The sequence below is a fragment of the Trematomus bernacchii genome, unplaced genomic scaffold, assembly GCF_902827165.1.
Source record: "Trematomus bernacchii unplaced genomic scaffold, fTreBer1.1, whole genome shotgun sequence".
NCBI classification, from domain to species: domain Eukaryota; kingdom Metazoa; phylum Chordata; class Actinopteri; order Perciformes; family Nototheniidae; genus Trematomus; species Trematomus bernacchii.
This window is the reverse complement of record NW_022987564.1, coordinates 18,136,769-18,149,294: the sequence shown is the minus strand read 5'-3', so window position 1 is coordinate 18,149,294 and position 12,526 is coordinate 18,136,769.

Sequence of the window (12,526 nt, the reverse complement as noted above, 5' to 3'; positions counted from 1 at the left end):
TCCACAGGTAAGTGTTTTCGAGGAAATCTGGCATGTTTTTAAAATGGAAAATAAGCCTGAGGGGGCAAATGGTAAATGGGCCACACCCAGAGTGAGCGGTCTCCACAACAAAGCTGCAATGGGAGAGGCCTTTTCACACCAGCCCATCTGTATGCATAAGAAAACACACTCTCACACACACAGTAATGCGGCTCATGTGTTCGTGACAGCAGAAAACGTTTGAGTGGCTAGAGGGGAAAGTTTGTGCTGGTGTTCTGTGCTAAAGATGGAGTGATGAAGACATTTTCCATGTCCCTCCGCTCTGCACCATGAGCGTGTGTTTGTGGAATAAGGAGGCCCTTGTCTGTGTTTCTGTCTGTCTGCTGCTGGCTGGTCAGATGATGTCTGTCTGTCTGTCTGTCTGTCTGCTGCTCTTGTTTTTCACTCAAAGCCTTGGATCTGCAGATAAGATGGAAAACTGAGGGAAGAGACACGTGGAGAGGTTTTTAAAAAGAAAGGGAAAAATAGAGGTCAGGAGAGGAGAGCTGAGGAGAAAGTACAGAGGATCAGTAGAGGGGGAGGGGGGAGAGAAAGAAAGAAAGTGAGTGAATGGGCCCTTTGTGATCAAAAGGCTTGTTTATTTTCTTGGCGCTTGAACTCTTCAGGAGCCACATTGGGCCTGTCTCAACTGTCTAGCTGCCGTCCCCATCGCCTCCCCGACATCCAGCGACTGGCCCTGAATCACAAAGAGGGGCTGGGTCATTGCAGGACCAACACAAGCCCCCGATCACGGGAAATGACTATAAAACGCTTTGAGAAATGACACTTGAAAGGTGTCAGAGTAACAGAACATGCAGTCCAAATTGAGTTAAAAAAGTGCTTCTAATGTGTGACTAAAATGCTATTTTACCTCCTCAAAGTGTTACTCAAGTACTATCATTTCAAGATACTTTCTAGAGTATTTCTCATTTCTACCAGTGTATTCTTCTACTCCCGCCACATTTCAGAGGGAAATAGGATTATGCTTGTTGGGGTTTCCCTTTCCTGCAGTGTGTTTTTTTTTGCATGTTAATGGTATTCAAAAGCAAAAAGTCCTACACAATCCCCCCCCTGCACGAAATGCCTCCATTGGACTCCTTTGTTTACTCCCGGGACATAGTGACATCACTATGTAACACTCATGCTTTCCATTGGCTAGCACTCCAACACATTGTATGCAATAGGCTAAGGGGCGGGACATATCTAAGCAGTTGATCAATCACAACAGAGGAGGCCAGCTAACCAATCAGAGCATACTGGGCTCTGGTTTCAGACAGAGGGTGAAAAGAGGTGCTGCAGTACAGGCAGTATGAGAGAAAATACCTTTATGAAAATAAAGCATTTAAACATGTCACAGCAGAGGCGCAAAATAGAAATATGAACTTATTAATAAGTATCATGTTGTAAAAACTTGAACTTACATTATATTGGCCCATTTTAATAGCTGTAGGATGCTAACAAGTAAAGTTAAGTATATAAACATTAACAACCAACACTTGAATAATAGCTTGACGGCTATCAGAAGTTAAAGTACTCAGGCATAAGCATGACTCTTTTCATTGCAATGCCCCAATATCATATACGATTTTATTCAATTATTATGACCATAACATTACTATTCATATTTTTGCTTTTATAGCGGTGAACACTTGTTTTTTTATTTGAAAAATAAATTAGAATAAAATAAATGCTTTGGAGTAAGTATAAAGTTGCTTAAAATGGAAATACGCAGGTAAAAGTACCAGCTACAGTCTTTCATTTTATTTAAAAAATGTGGAAGTAAATTCTACCTACAGATTCTTGCAGCAGTTTCCAATAAGATGAATTCATGATGAAGTTCCCCTCCATACTAACTGAAAGTCCTCCTACATTACATAATTATAATGCATTACATTATGTTACCGTCATTACATAAGGGGATTTTGCATCTCGCAGACACAGCAGTAGAGTATGCAGTCAGTCCCACTCGGACAAAAACACTCTCTGTTCCCGTCTCCCCCTCTCCCCGTCTCCCCCTGTCCCCCTCTCCTCCCCCTCCTCTCCTCTCTCTGTCCCGCTCTCCTCCAGCTGGTATTCACACATGTGTAATGGGATTAACACGCTCCTGTGCCAGCGAGGAGAGAGGACAGAAATGGAAGGAAAGAGGGGAGGATGAGGCCATGGAAGAAATGGGGGAGGACCACGAGAAAGGAAGATAGAAAGAGAAGGGGCTAAAGAGGGGAAGGTTGAGGGGGAGGAGAGAGCGGGGTTCCTGAAAAGGAAAACAAATGCATAGAGGAAAGAAAGAGGGGCGGCAGAGCTCTTTCCATTAGCTTGTTATTAGGCTACAGGAGGTCACAGGGGACATTTCAGACTCATTTGAATTTCGGGGAGGACAGCCCCCCAGAAGCTCTATCTGCATACAGTCAGAGCAACAAGTGTCTGAATCATCTACTGCGGTTATCAATAAATAATCTTCTCATATACCAAGATTATCAATCATACAGAGGTAACCATTTGTGGCAGTTTTTTAAAGTCAAGATTGAGCCTATCCGTGTTTATAAGAGAGACAATACATTTAAGGAACAAGCAAGCATCGACTAGATGGCACTCTGGTGCTCAAAGTGCCAAAAAATTACATTTCAGAAACTCAACAGTAATGTCTCTTTTCAGAAAAGTTGACCCTGTTCTTTAAAGGGAACACCTTGTGCTCATGTTCAGGTTCATATTAGTATTGTGTGCCTCTACTGTGACATGTTTCCATGCTTTGATGTGCGAAAAGCTCTTTATTTTTCTCATACCACCTCTTTTCACCCTCTGTCGGAAACCAGAGCCCTGTCTGCCTTTTGATTGGTTTGCTTGCCGCCTCTGTTGTGGTTGGTGTACGTAGATCCGGCTGCTCAGCCTATCATGTAATATGTGTTAAAGCACTAGCCAATAGAAGCGTGAGTGTTACATAGTGATGTCACTATGTTATGGAAGTAAACAAAGGAGTTCAATGGAGGAGCTTCAGGCATATGTGTGGGAGAGAAACTCCCTCTGGTGTTAACTTTTGCTTTAGCATTTCAAGATCGTTTACATGCACACAAATCTATATAAAACACTACAGGAAAGGGAAAACCCAAAAAAGGGTAACGTGGCCTCTTGAGTACCTCAGGTGGGCTAAATACATGCAAGCCTCGGGGATGAGGTTGGCGTATGTGATTTGGTAGATAGAAAATAGTTCATATTAAACTGCTCATAACATGGGATGTAGGCTACCTTTTTTTTTGGAGTAGTTTTGAATTTGTCAAATGTATTTTTGCCGCTTTAAGCACCTCAAGCGAACACCATCTAGTTCCATTGTATTGGAGAGGACACAGACATTTGGCACCTCTCACTAAAACAATCAAGTTTCACAAGTATCACTAACGGTAAGAGGAAAATATGAGTTTTATGTTTGAGGGTGTCCCGTTAAAATGTATTTTGTGCTCATGATTTTGTCCTACGCACTCAAAATGATTACCACTTGAATATGTTTTGTGTTCACTCTCACAATAGTTTTGTCGCTAATGAACCACCAAAGATTATTACACTTCATAATAAATCGCACAGGAACACTCACCATGTGGCCGAGTAGTGGGACCATGAAAAAAGTGAGCATTTAATAAGCTGCAGGTCAACTCTTCTGCACAGAGACGAAGCGGTCACATTTTATAAAAGCTTAAGGGTGGAGAGAGATAGATAGAGGATGAGGGACTGCAGAGAAGAATGTGAGGGTATTTGACCTATTTGCATCCCTGTGCCAAGTCTGTAATAGAGAGAGGAGAAGAAGAAGAACATGAGTAAGGGAAACCCGAGAGGCCGAGCATGCAGACGACAGGGAGTGAAGGAGAGAAGTGTGAGTTGGCAAGATGGAGTAGGGGGGAGAAGGGTGGCCAGTCAGTCAGACAGACGGAGGTATGTGTGGAACGGTGTCAGTCTATATAGAGCTCAGTGTGTATGTGTTAACAGTCTCTTCTGTCTATCTCTGGAGGAACTCCCTCTTCCTATTCCTATTGGCACCATGCACCGCTTCCTCCGTAATACTCTCCCTGAATACCCAGACTGCTTTGTCAACTGTCGCAATATAGAAACATCCAAAGGCAAGGGAAAACGGCAACCTCTTGTAGTAATTAGAACATATCATAATTTGTATTGCTTCTTTCTACTTGATTAGGTCATATGCTACATCATGCATGCAGATTCACTTCAACAATCACAGGAACATGTCTGGACTTGTTACATCTAATCTGCTAGCTTACAGGGACTTGTACAGAATGTAAATAAAGCTGGTTTCATTGTTATCATGTTGCTTATTTAAAGCTGCGTCAACCCATTGTTGGAACTAAAAAGCGAAAGAACTTCAAACAAAGACACACAGACCTAACTTCATAAAGATGTTGAGCTAACATGTTAGCGCAAAAGTATTAGCTTAAATGTTGACTTGCCTTTTAGCTCGTAGACGTCTAGGTTCTGGGTCCACTCTTTCTCTGAACTAAACTATTTGTCCAGCACCAAGCAGTACAACGAATTAGGGAATAACACGTGAACATAGTGGAACATTTAGCATCTAAAGACACACTTTTGATCTCAGGGGTTGGTGGAGACCAAAAGCAGAGCTACAAAGAGAGTTCATATATGACCAACATTCACCAGGTAATAAATACTCCTCTAAAAGATTGCTAAAGATGCTCTGTGTGCTCACTGTGTGATTTTGTTGACCTAAATGTATCTGGTGGACACCTATGTGATAATGGGATGTTGTCATTTCTTGCTAATACAAGATTATGGACTCATACAGAGCTAGCTAAGTGTTGCTAACCTCTTCTATCAGACAAGTAAACCTGTTGGAACCCAAAAACATTTTGGACTCTTAGAAAAAACACAAGTTAACTTTCATCCACCGATCAATGGACGCTGACTTAACACATTAGCACAACTCAAAGTGCTTTTCAGGTGGCTGACTAGTAAGATGAAGACAGACAGTAAAACAGTAAACATTGAGTAACTAATGCACACAGAATGTAAAAAATAAAGATGTAGGATTAAACTGATATTGATAAACCAAGTGAAAAGGAGTATGAGAAGTAAAAAGACATAAGGCCAAAGTAACAAAATGAGACCTAAAAAACATTCAAATAAGTTACAACCTCTGGGGCTTTAACTTATTTTAGGCTAACTCTTTCCTCAGGATGCTTAGTCTACGTCCAAACTGACTCAAAATCCTTCTTAGCACACCGAATTAGATGTTAAAGTGAATTCACAAGTGATAGTGATGCTAACAGGCTATTAGCCTTCCAAAGACTCACAGTGCTTCATTCATACGTTTTAATATCTGTCGACGGCAGAGACGGAAAAGTGTGTAAAGTGGACAGCAGCAACACATACCAGGTGCTTAGATTTGGTTTAGCATAGATGTAAAATATGAGGTTTGGATGTAATGTGTCTACTTCGCTATCTTCATCATGTATTTCTCCTAATTTCCTTTTCAACATCTTCATCTCCTTTTTCCTTTTGACACTGGTCTTCGTCACTATGTCCTGTCTCTGCTTTGTTTCCTTTTCTGCACGTCTTGCTGACAAGAAAATCAGATCGTAGATTCAGCAGCCGTCTTCCCCTCATCCTCCCTGCTTTTCTTGTTTGAATATAATGTATATATTCAGCCTGACATGTATAGTCTACTGTCTTGTGTTATACAGCCATGCGAGGCCCTGTTGTATGTCCACACTTGTCTGTACCTGCGTCTCTCGTAGACAAATTATAGTGACTGTAGTGAGAGATGACGGTGACTGAGTCAGATTGCTGAGTGTTTTGTTGGCCGGTTCAACACTCAAGACTCTGTCCAACGAAACCTGAAATAAAAACTGAACAATTGCATCTCATAGACGATTTGGCTGCTGAGTTTTCCCTCTGCTCAAAGACTTAACCTATCTGTCATTTTCTAGTTATTTGGTTTTGGATTATTGTCTTTCACTCTTCTTTTTATTCTTGGATATATTTGTGATTCATGGTTTTGGCACCCAGCTAACACTCTTATCCGCAGTTACAGCAACACTCTGTGGTTGAGATTCTGACAGACGGATCAGTTGTCGATACGATCAAGTGTTTGACCTTTGAGATACGAGACGCCCCCCTCTACCCACAGGGTGATCCTGCCACCTACAATTATGATGATTTCTTCCACTGTTTTGCTGTGTGGGAGAGTGCTGGTGAAGAGATGTCTCATGGATTAAATATCAGATGTTGGGTTGGGGCAGGGTGGAGTGTGGTGGGCTCGGCTGCACACAGTTACGCTCGGTTGGATTTGGATTCAGACGGAGTTTGTCTGAGTTGGGTTGAGATTGGCTGGCACTGTGTTTGTGTAGGTTTGGCTTGGGGTGGGTGGGGTGGGCCGGGCGGGAATCAGCCTATAGACTCAGGAATACTCAGCTCCTCTCTGGCTGAAGTGAAGAGCGCGATGGCAACAGACATCACACCAGGGCTGCGGTGATCAGCCAGCAAGACAACGCGCCAACCAGCCAGCCGTGCAGCCCACCGCAGGCCGCCGGGCCACCAACACACACCCCACGGCTCACTGTTGTTTCTATGGCTACAGAGGGATGTCTGCATCACGGCGGTCGCAGGGGGACGCTGTGTCTGGAGGTGTCTGGAGTGTGGGAGACAGGCAAACGTCAGAAGCAGATGTGGTGTGCCGTTGGCTCGTGTGTTTACATTTTAGGCGTGTAGCCATGTGCTCTCATGCAGACGTAAAGCCTGGTGGAGGGGGTCAGGAGGCCCATCCTGACAGCCAGTAGGGGAATCCCTCTCTGAGGTGTAAAGACACTCACATTAGAGTCTGGGAGGCAGGGGTTAACAGGATGTCTACTAAACTATTGAACATCTGACAGTTTAACTCAACTACATTTTTATGTAAATCTCTAATTCCCTGAAACATGAGCAGTGGTGTATCCACGTACTGTATCCTACAAAGTCATTCCCCCTTTACGACATATTTTGTGTCTATATCTGCCGAGACTCTTTTTACATTGCTGTGTTCAGGACAAGTCCTCTACATAAATCTTCACAAAAACATAGCAGTCTGATCATAATTAAGTATCAAAGAGGACACTTAAGAACATGTGCAAACTGTGCGGAAAATGTGCAAATAAATCGAGGGGAAACACAAACGTAAAATCTTGTTCCGAACCCAGAGAGGATTGAGTGAATCCACTACGATTTATAAGGAAATATTACTTCACTACAATTATTTGAAATCTGTACGTTCTCTTTTGGAATTCAGATTTCACATAATAAGCACATGGTAAGATTCAAATATAACATAATCATTTTTACTTTTGACCTTTAGAGAAAAGTCCAAACACTGAATACTTTGCGTTACTTCGGGTTTCAGAACTTTGTCATATTTTTTCTCCCTTTTTAAAATCTCACGACCCCTCAGATTTATCTGGTGACCCTAAAGCAGGGGTGTCAAAATCAATTTCATCACGGGCCACATCAGCATTATGGTTTCACTCAAAGGGCCGGTTGTAGCTTTAAGACTATATAAATATACATATACAAATATATAATATACATAAAATAATGTATTATATTACATTATTGCCTCTGCATTGGATTATTATCGGATAGGGTAATAACTTCATAATTAACTACGTCTGAAAGCAGAAGTCTACGGCAAATAATTTCAAGTCTCTTCATTGCGCATGTCACAAAATGAGATGCATTGTAGGACATGTAGTTTATTGGCAACGTGCTTCTGTAAAGCGGCATGTAACCGTATAATAAAGGTATCATATTATTTGCAAGCTCTTGCGGGCCACATAAAATGAAGTCGCGGGCCGGATTTGGCCCACGGGCCTTGAGTTTGACACCCCTGCCCTAAAGGGTCCCAACCCATAAGTTGTAAACCACTTAACTGAGATAACTAACTGTCTTTAGAGAAGTCTGCCTCCAACTCTATGCATCAGTATTAAAAATGTATAATGTTCAATGAGTACTTTTACTTGGCATACTTTAAGTACATATTGCTGATAATTAAATGTACTTAAATACACCTGAGGAGTCAATAATTAGTCGAGTGCTTTAAATTAAGCATTATTAATTTGAGGGTTACCTTAAATACACATGATTAACTAGACACATTTAAAATCAACAGTCAAGGCTCACGAAAGCATTTAGCTTCAAGCTGTTTGCCCAGCTATTTTAATATTTATTCAAAATAACTCAAACCAGTGTGTCGTGTTTGCAGCGGTTTGACGACAGACAGTTTAACTGTTGAGGCAGAATTTACATGTGAAACGATGCGAAACACTTCATTTCCATGTATTATAACAGACAGAGGCAGTGAAGAGATTCTTTACACTTGTGCAGAGGTAAGCTTTAACACCAATGTGTCCTTTGACTTGAGTTCATTTCACTCATTCAATTATTTCTTTAGAGGCATTCAGCTGCAACGAAATATACAAGTTGACTTTTTCCAAGAAATATTACCAAATGTTCAAAATCAAGATGTATTTTCTTGAAATGACAACACTTCCGAGAAGCTCAAGAGCTGTATTTACCTCTTTTCTGTAATTTTCTTGGACATTTCTAATGATTGTGACAAAGGGTGAGATTTCAATTGAAGTTTCTAGCTATTAGAGGAGAATAATTGGTAGAATAGTAGTGCAAAGAATGTAATTCAATGTACATTAATATATATAATTGTTGTTCAGATGAGGTGTTATATTTGTTGAGGCAGTGGGGGGATAATATGCTAAACATCTATGGTTATCTAATCCTGACATCCTGTTTGTCTAAGCCCTGGCATTGTCATGAAATCCTGCTTCTAAAGAAACTATCATTTTAACGCCAATAATAAAAAAAAATGTTCCTTAGAGACAAACATTTGAATCAGATGACCTTCAGTGTAAAATAAAAAGAAGCAATTTCATCTTCCCGTAGAAATGTTTGAGTCTCTTCCGGATCTTTTATAGTGAACGGGCGACACCTAGTGGTGATTGAGACAAACAGCAACACACTGGTCCATGCCAGTTACTGCATAACAGCCAATTACAAACAACATTAGAACTATTGTAGTTTAAACCAAACGCTATGAAATCGCAAAATGTGCTAAAAAATTTCAAATATAAATTATGGCAACATTAAAAAGTCTGATAACTTTTATAGTAAAGGTTAGAATTAAATGTAAATATACATATACAAAATATGGCATTCTGTTGAGTGTGGCTTCAACAGAGTGAAATGTATTACAGTACGTTTTGGTATTTGGTTTCTTATGATACCCCCCCCCCTTTTTTTTTGAGGATGTTTAGTGTTGTTGATTCGTATTTGTTCAGTTAATATTGCAAATGTAATAGCGTATGAAACTTGATTAATTTGTGAATTTGTATTTTCTTTCTGTGGTGGGGGTGAATAAGTATCAAAGCATTAGGCTTGATACAAAATGTTGATTGAAGACGATACATTTTAAATATATATTTGTTTTCAAATAGTCAATATCAGGAAACAGATGGAGTTATTATAAATCCTATCTCTGCTGCGCTGTGCTTTCACGGCTGCCTCACACCTGGTATTCCACATTTCTGGTTCCCAAACATTCGGCTTTTTCACATCTGGCTCGCTGAGTGTGTAGAGGTGCAAACACAGAGGTTCATTCACGGTTACAGAGCAACAGAGCGAAGACGCAGTTGGAACGGAGTGAGGCTCTCCTGAGGGAGCTGTGGCTTACAACATGTTTGTTCCCCGAAGAGAGACTGGGACTGACTGGAAACACACACACACACACACACACACACACACACACACACACACACACACACACACACACACACACACACACACACACACACACACACACACACACACACACACACACACACACACATACACACACACACACACACACCAGGCCACCCAGATCTGAACCACCCAGGACCAATAGCAGCTTCAATATTTCATGAGATCAGTTCATGAGGGAGCGGCTGAATGTCAAAACTACACATCATCAGTTTCACACAGAAGCCTCATATCTGCCTTTAATTTCACCACAGCTGGCAGCCACTGGGCAAAATAAATTCTGGGACTAAGTCAAACTAAATACAGCGTAAAACATATGTGGTTTAACTTATTTGAGGGGGGAAAGTGACATTTAAAAGCAAAATGACAGCGTTGACTCTTGCTTTGATTTGAGTCCTCGGATTACCATGTGATTGGTGCGAATGGCGCTCACTCACGTTTGACTCTTCATCTCAGAGCGCAGTAATTTGCTGGACAGGGAACTGAGGGAACTAATTTGTACCCTGCAGATATCTGTGTGTGGAGCTGGATACACTGCTATGATTTACTGGAGATGGGAGGATCTGTGGGGGATTTTGGTTTGGCAGATGTGTGACATTACAAAGCTGCTAACCACTGCAACTCTTTAAAAAAAGAGCAAGGCGAAGATGGAGACGAGGGGGAGGAATAAGCATGTAGGAATGGGCTGAGAAGATGCCGTTTTTAGAGAGAAAACAAGTTGGATCTTCTCTCCTAAACAACAAAACAGAAGAGCACGGTGGTATTACTGGGCAGAAAGTCAGTTGTGTTTGTTTGCAGGTGCCTCGCCAGATAAAAGTGGATCCTCTGAGCTCCACAACATGAAATATCTATAATCCCTGGCAGGGAGCAGGGCCCCTGTCCTGCTCCAGGCCCCCTGAATCATTCAAGGGGGTCCCTCCCAGGCGGCACCCAAAACATGCTTAACTGCAGGAACGCAAAGAAAGTACGTCCAGCTGCTGTGTCAGCAACTCTCAACAAACCACAACTGTGAGAAAACAGTGCAGAGCAAAGCCTTTACTTATTTACTCGAGTATTCCCATTTCTGCTATACGGTACTTCACTACAATTCAGAGAGAAATATGGACTTACTTCACAAGGCCTGTATTTACCTTTTGTTACTTTGCAGAATATTAACAATATCATTTCAAAATGCCACGAGATAATAGGGGCACCAAATAAGCACAGCTCTTACAAACCTGCCGTAAAAGACCAACAATACATTTACCAATAAACACAAGAACACAGTAATTGTACATCTGATGCTAAGAAGTTTCATTTCTAATTTGAGAGTGAACGGATTCATTGTTCTACATACAAGCTTCTCTAAAACCCACATTACCTGGTCAGCACCATTTACTAATATATATAAATATACACCGATCAGCCATAACATAATGACCACCTGCCTAATATGAAGTCCCCCTTTTAAGGCCAAAACAGCCCTGACCCGTCGAGGCAGGGACTCTGGCTCCAAAAGGTTAGCAGCAGATCCTTTTAGACCTGTAAGTTACGAGGTGGGGCCTCCAGAGATGGGACTTGTTTATCCAGCACATCCCACAGATGTTCGTTAGGATTGAGATCAGGGGAATTCGGAGGCCAAGTCAACACCTTGAACTCTATGTCGTGTTCCTCAAACCGTTCCTGAACCCTTTCTGCAGTGTGGCAGGACGCGTTATCCTGCTGAAAGAGGCCACAGCCATTAGGGACTACGTCTCCATGAAGGGGTGTCCTCGGTCTGCTACAATGTTTGGGTAGGTGGTAAGGGTCAAATGAACATCCAAGTGAATCGCAGGACCCAAGGTATCCCAGCAGAATATTGCCCAGAGCGTCATACTGCCTTCACCAGCTTGCATTCTTCCCATAGTGCACCCTGGTGCCATGTCTTCCCCTGGTAAGCAACGCACACCCGGCCATCCATCAGACCAGGCCATCTTCTTCCATTGCTCTGTGGTCCAGCTCTGATGCTTACGTGCCCATTGGAGGCTCATTCAGCGGTGGACAGGGGTCAGCATGAGCCCCCTGACAGGTCAGCCGCTACGGAGCCCCATACGCAACAAGCTGCGAGGCTGTGTGTTCTGGCCCCTTTCTAATGGACCCAGAATGAACTGTTTCAGCAATTTGAGCTACAGTTGCTCTTCTGTTGGACACGGGCCAGCCTTCCTCCCCTCGCCCCTCAATGAGCCTCCGCCGCCCATGACCCTGTCGCAGGTTCACCAGTTTTCATTCCTTCGACCACTTTTGGTAGGTACTGACCACTGCAGACCGGGAACACCCCACAAGAGCTGCAGTTTTGGAGATGCTCTGACCCAGTCGTTTAGCCATCATAATTTGGCCCTTGTCAAAGTCGCTCACATCCTCACGCTTACCCATTTTTGCTGCTTCCAACACATCAACTTTGAGGACAAAGTGTTCACTTGCTGCCCAACATATACCCCCCTCTGACAGGTGCCAGTGTAATGAGATAATCAATGTTCTTCACTTCAACTGTCATAATGTTATAGCTGATTTGTGTATATGTGTATACATGTGAATCAACATGGCCAACAGCATGTTATGTCCTGTTTCCACTGGACACAGCTCTTCTGAACCTGTCAGTGACCATCTGAAGTGACATAAAAGATTAAAAACACACTTTGGACTAGAACTTAACGGACTGGGGTTTTGAAATCATATACCTTTTTTTTGCTTT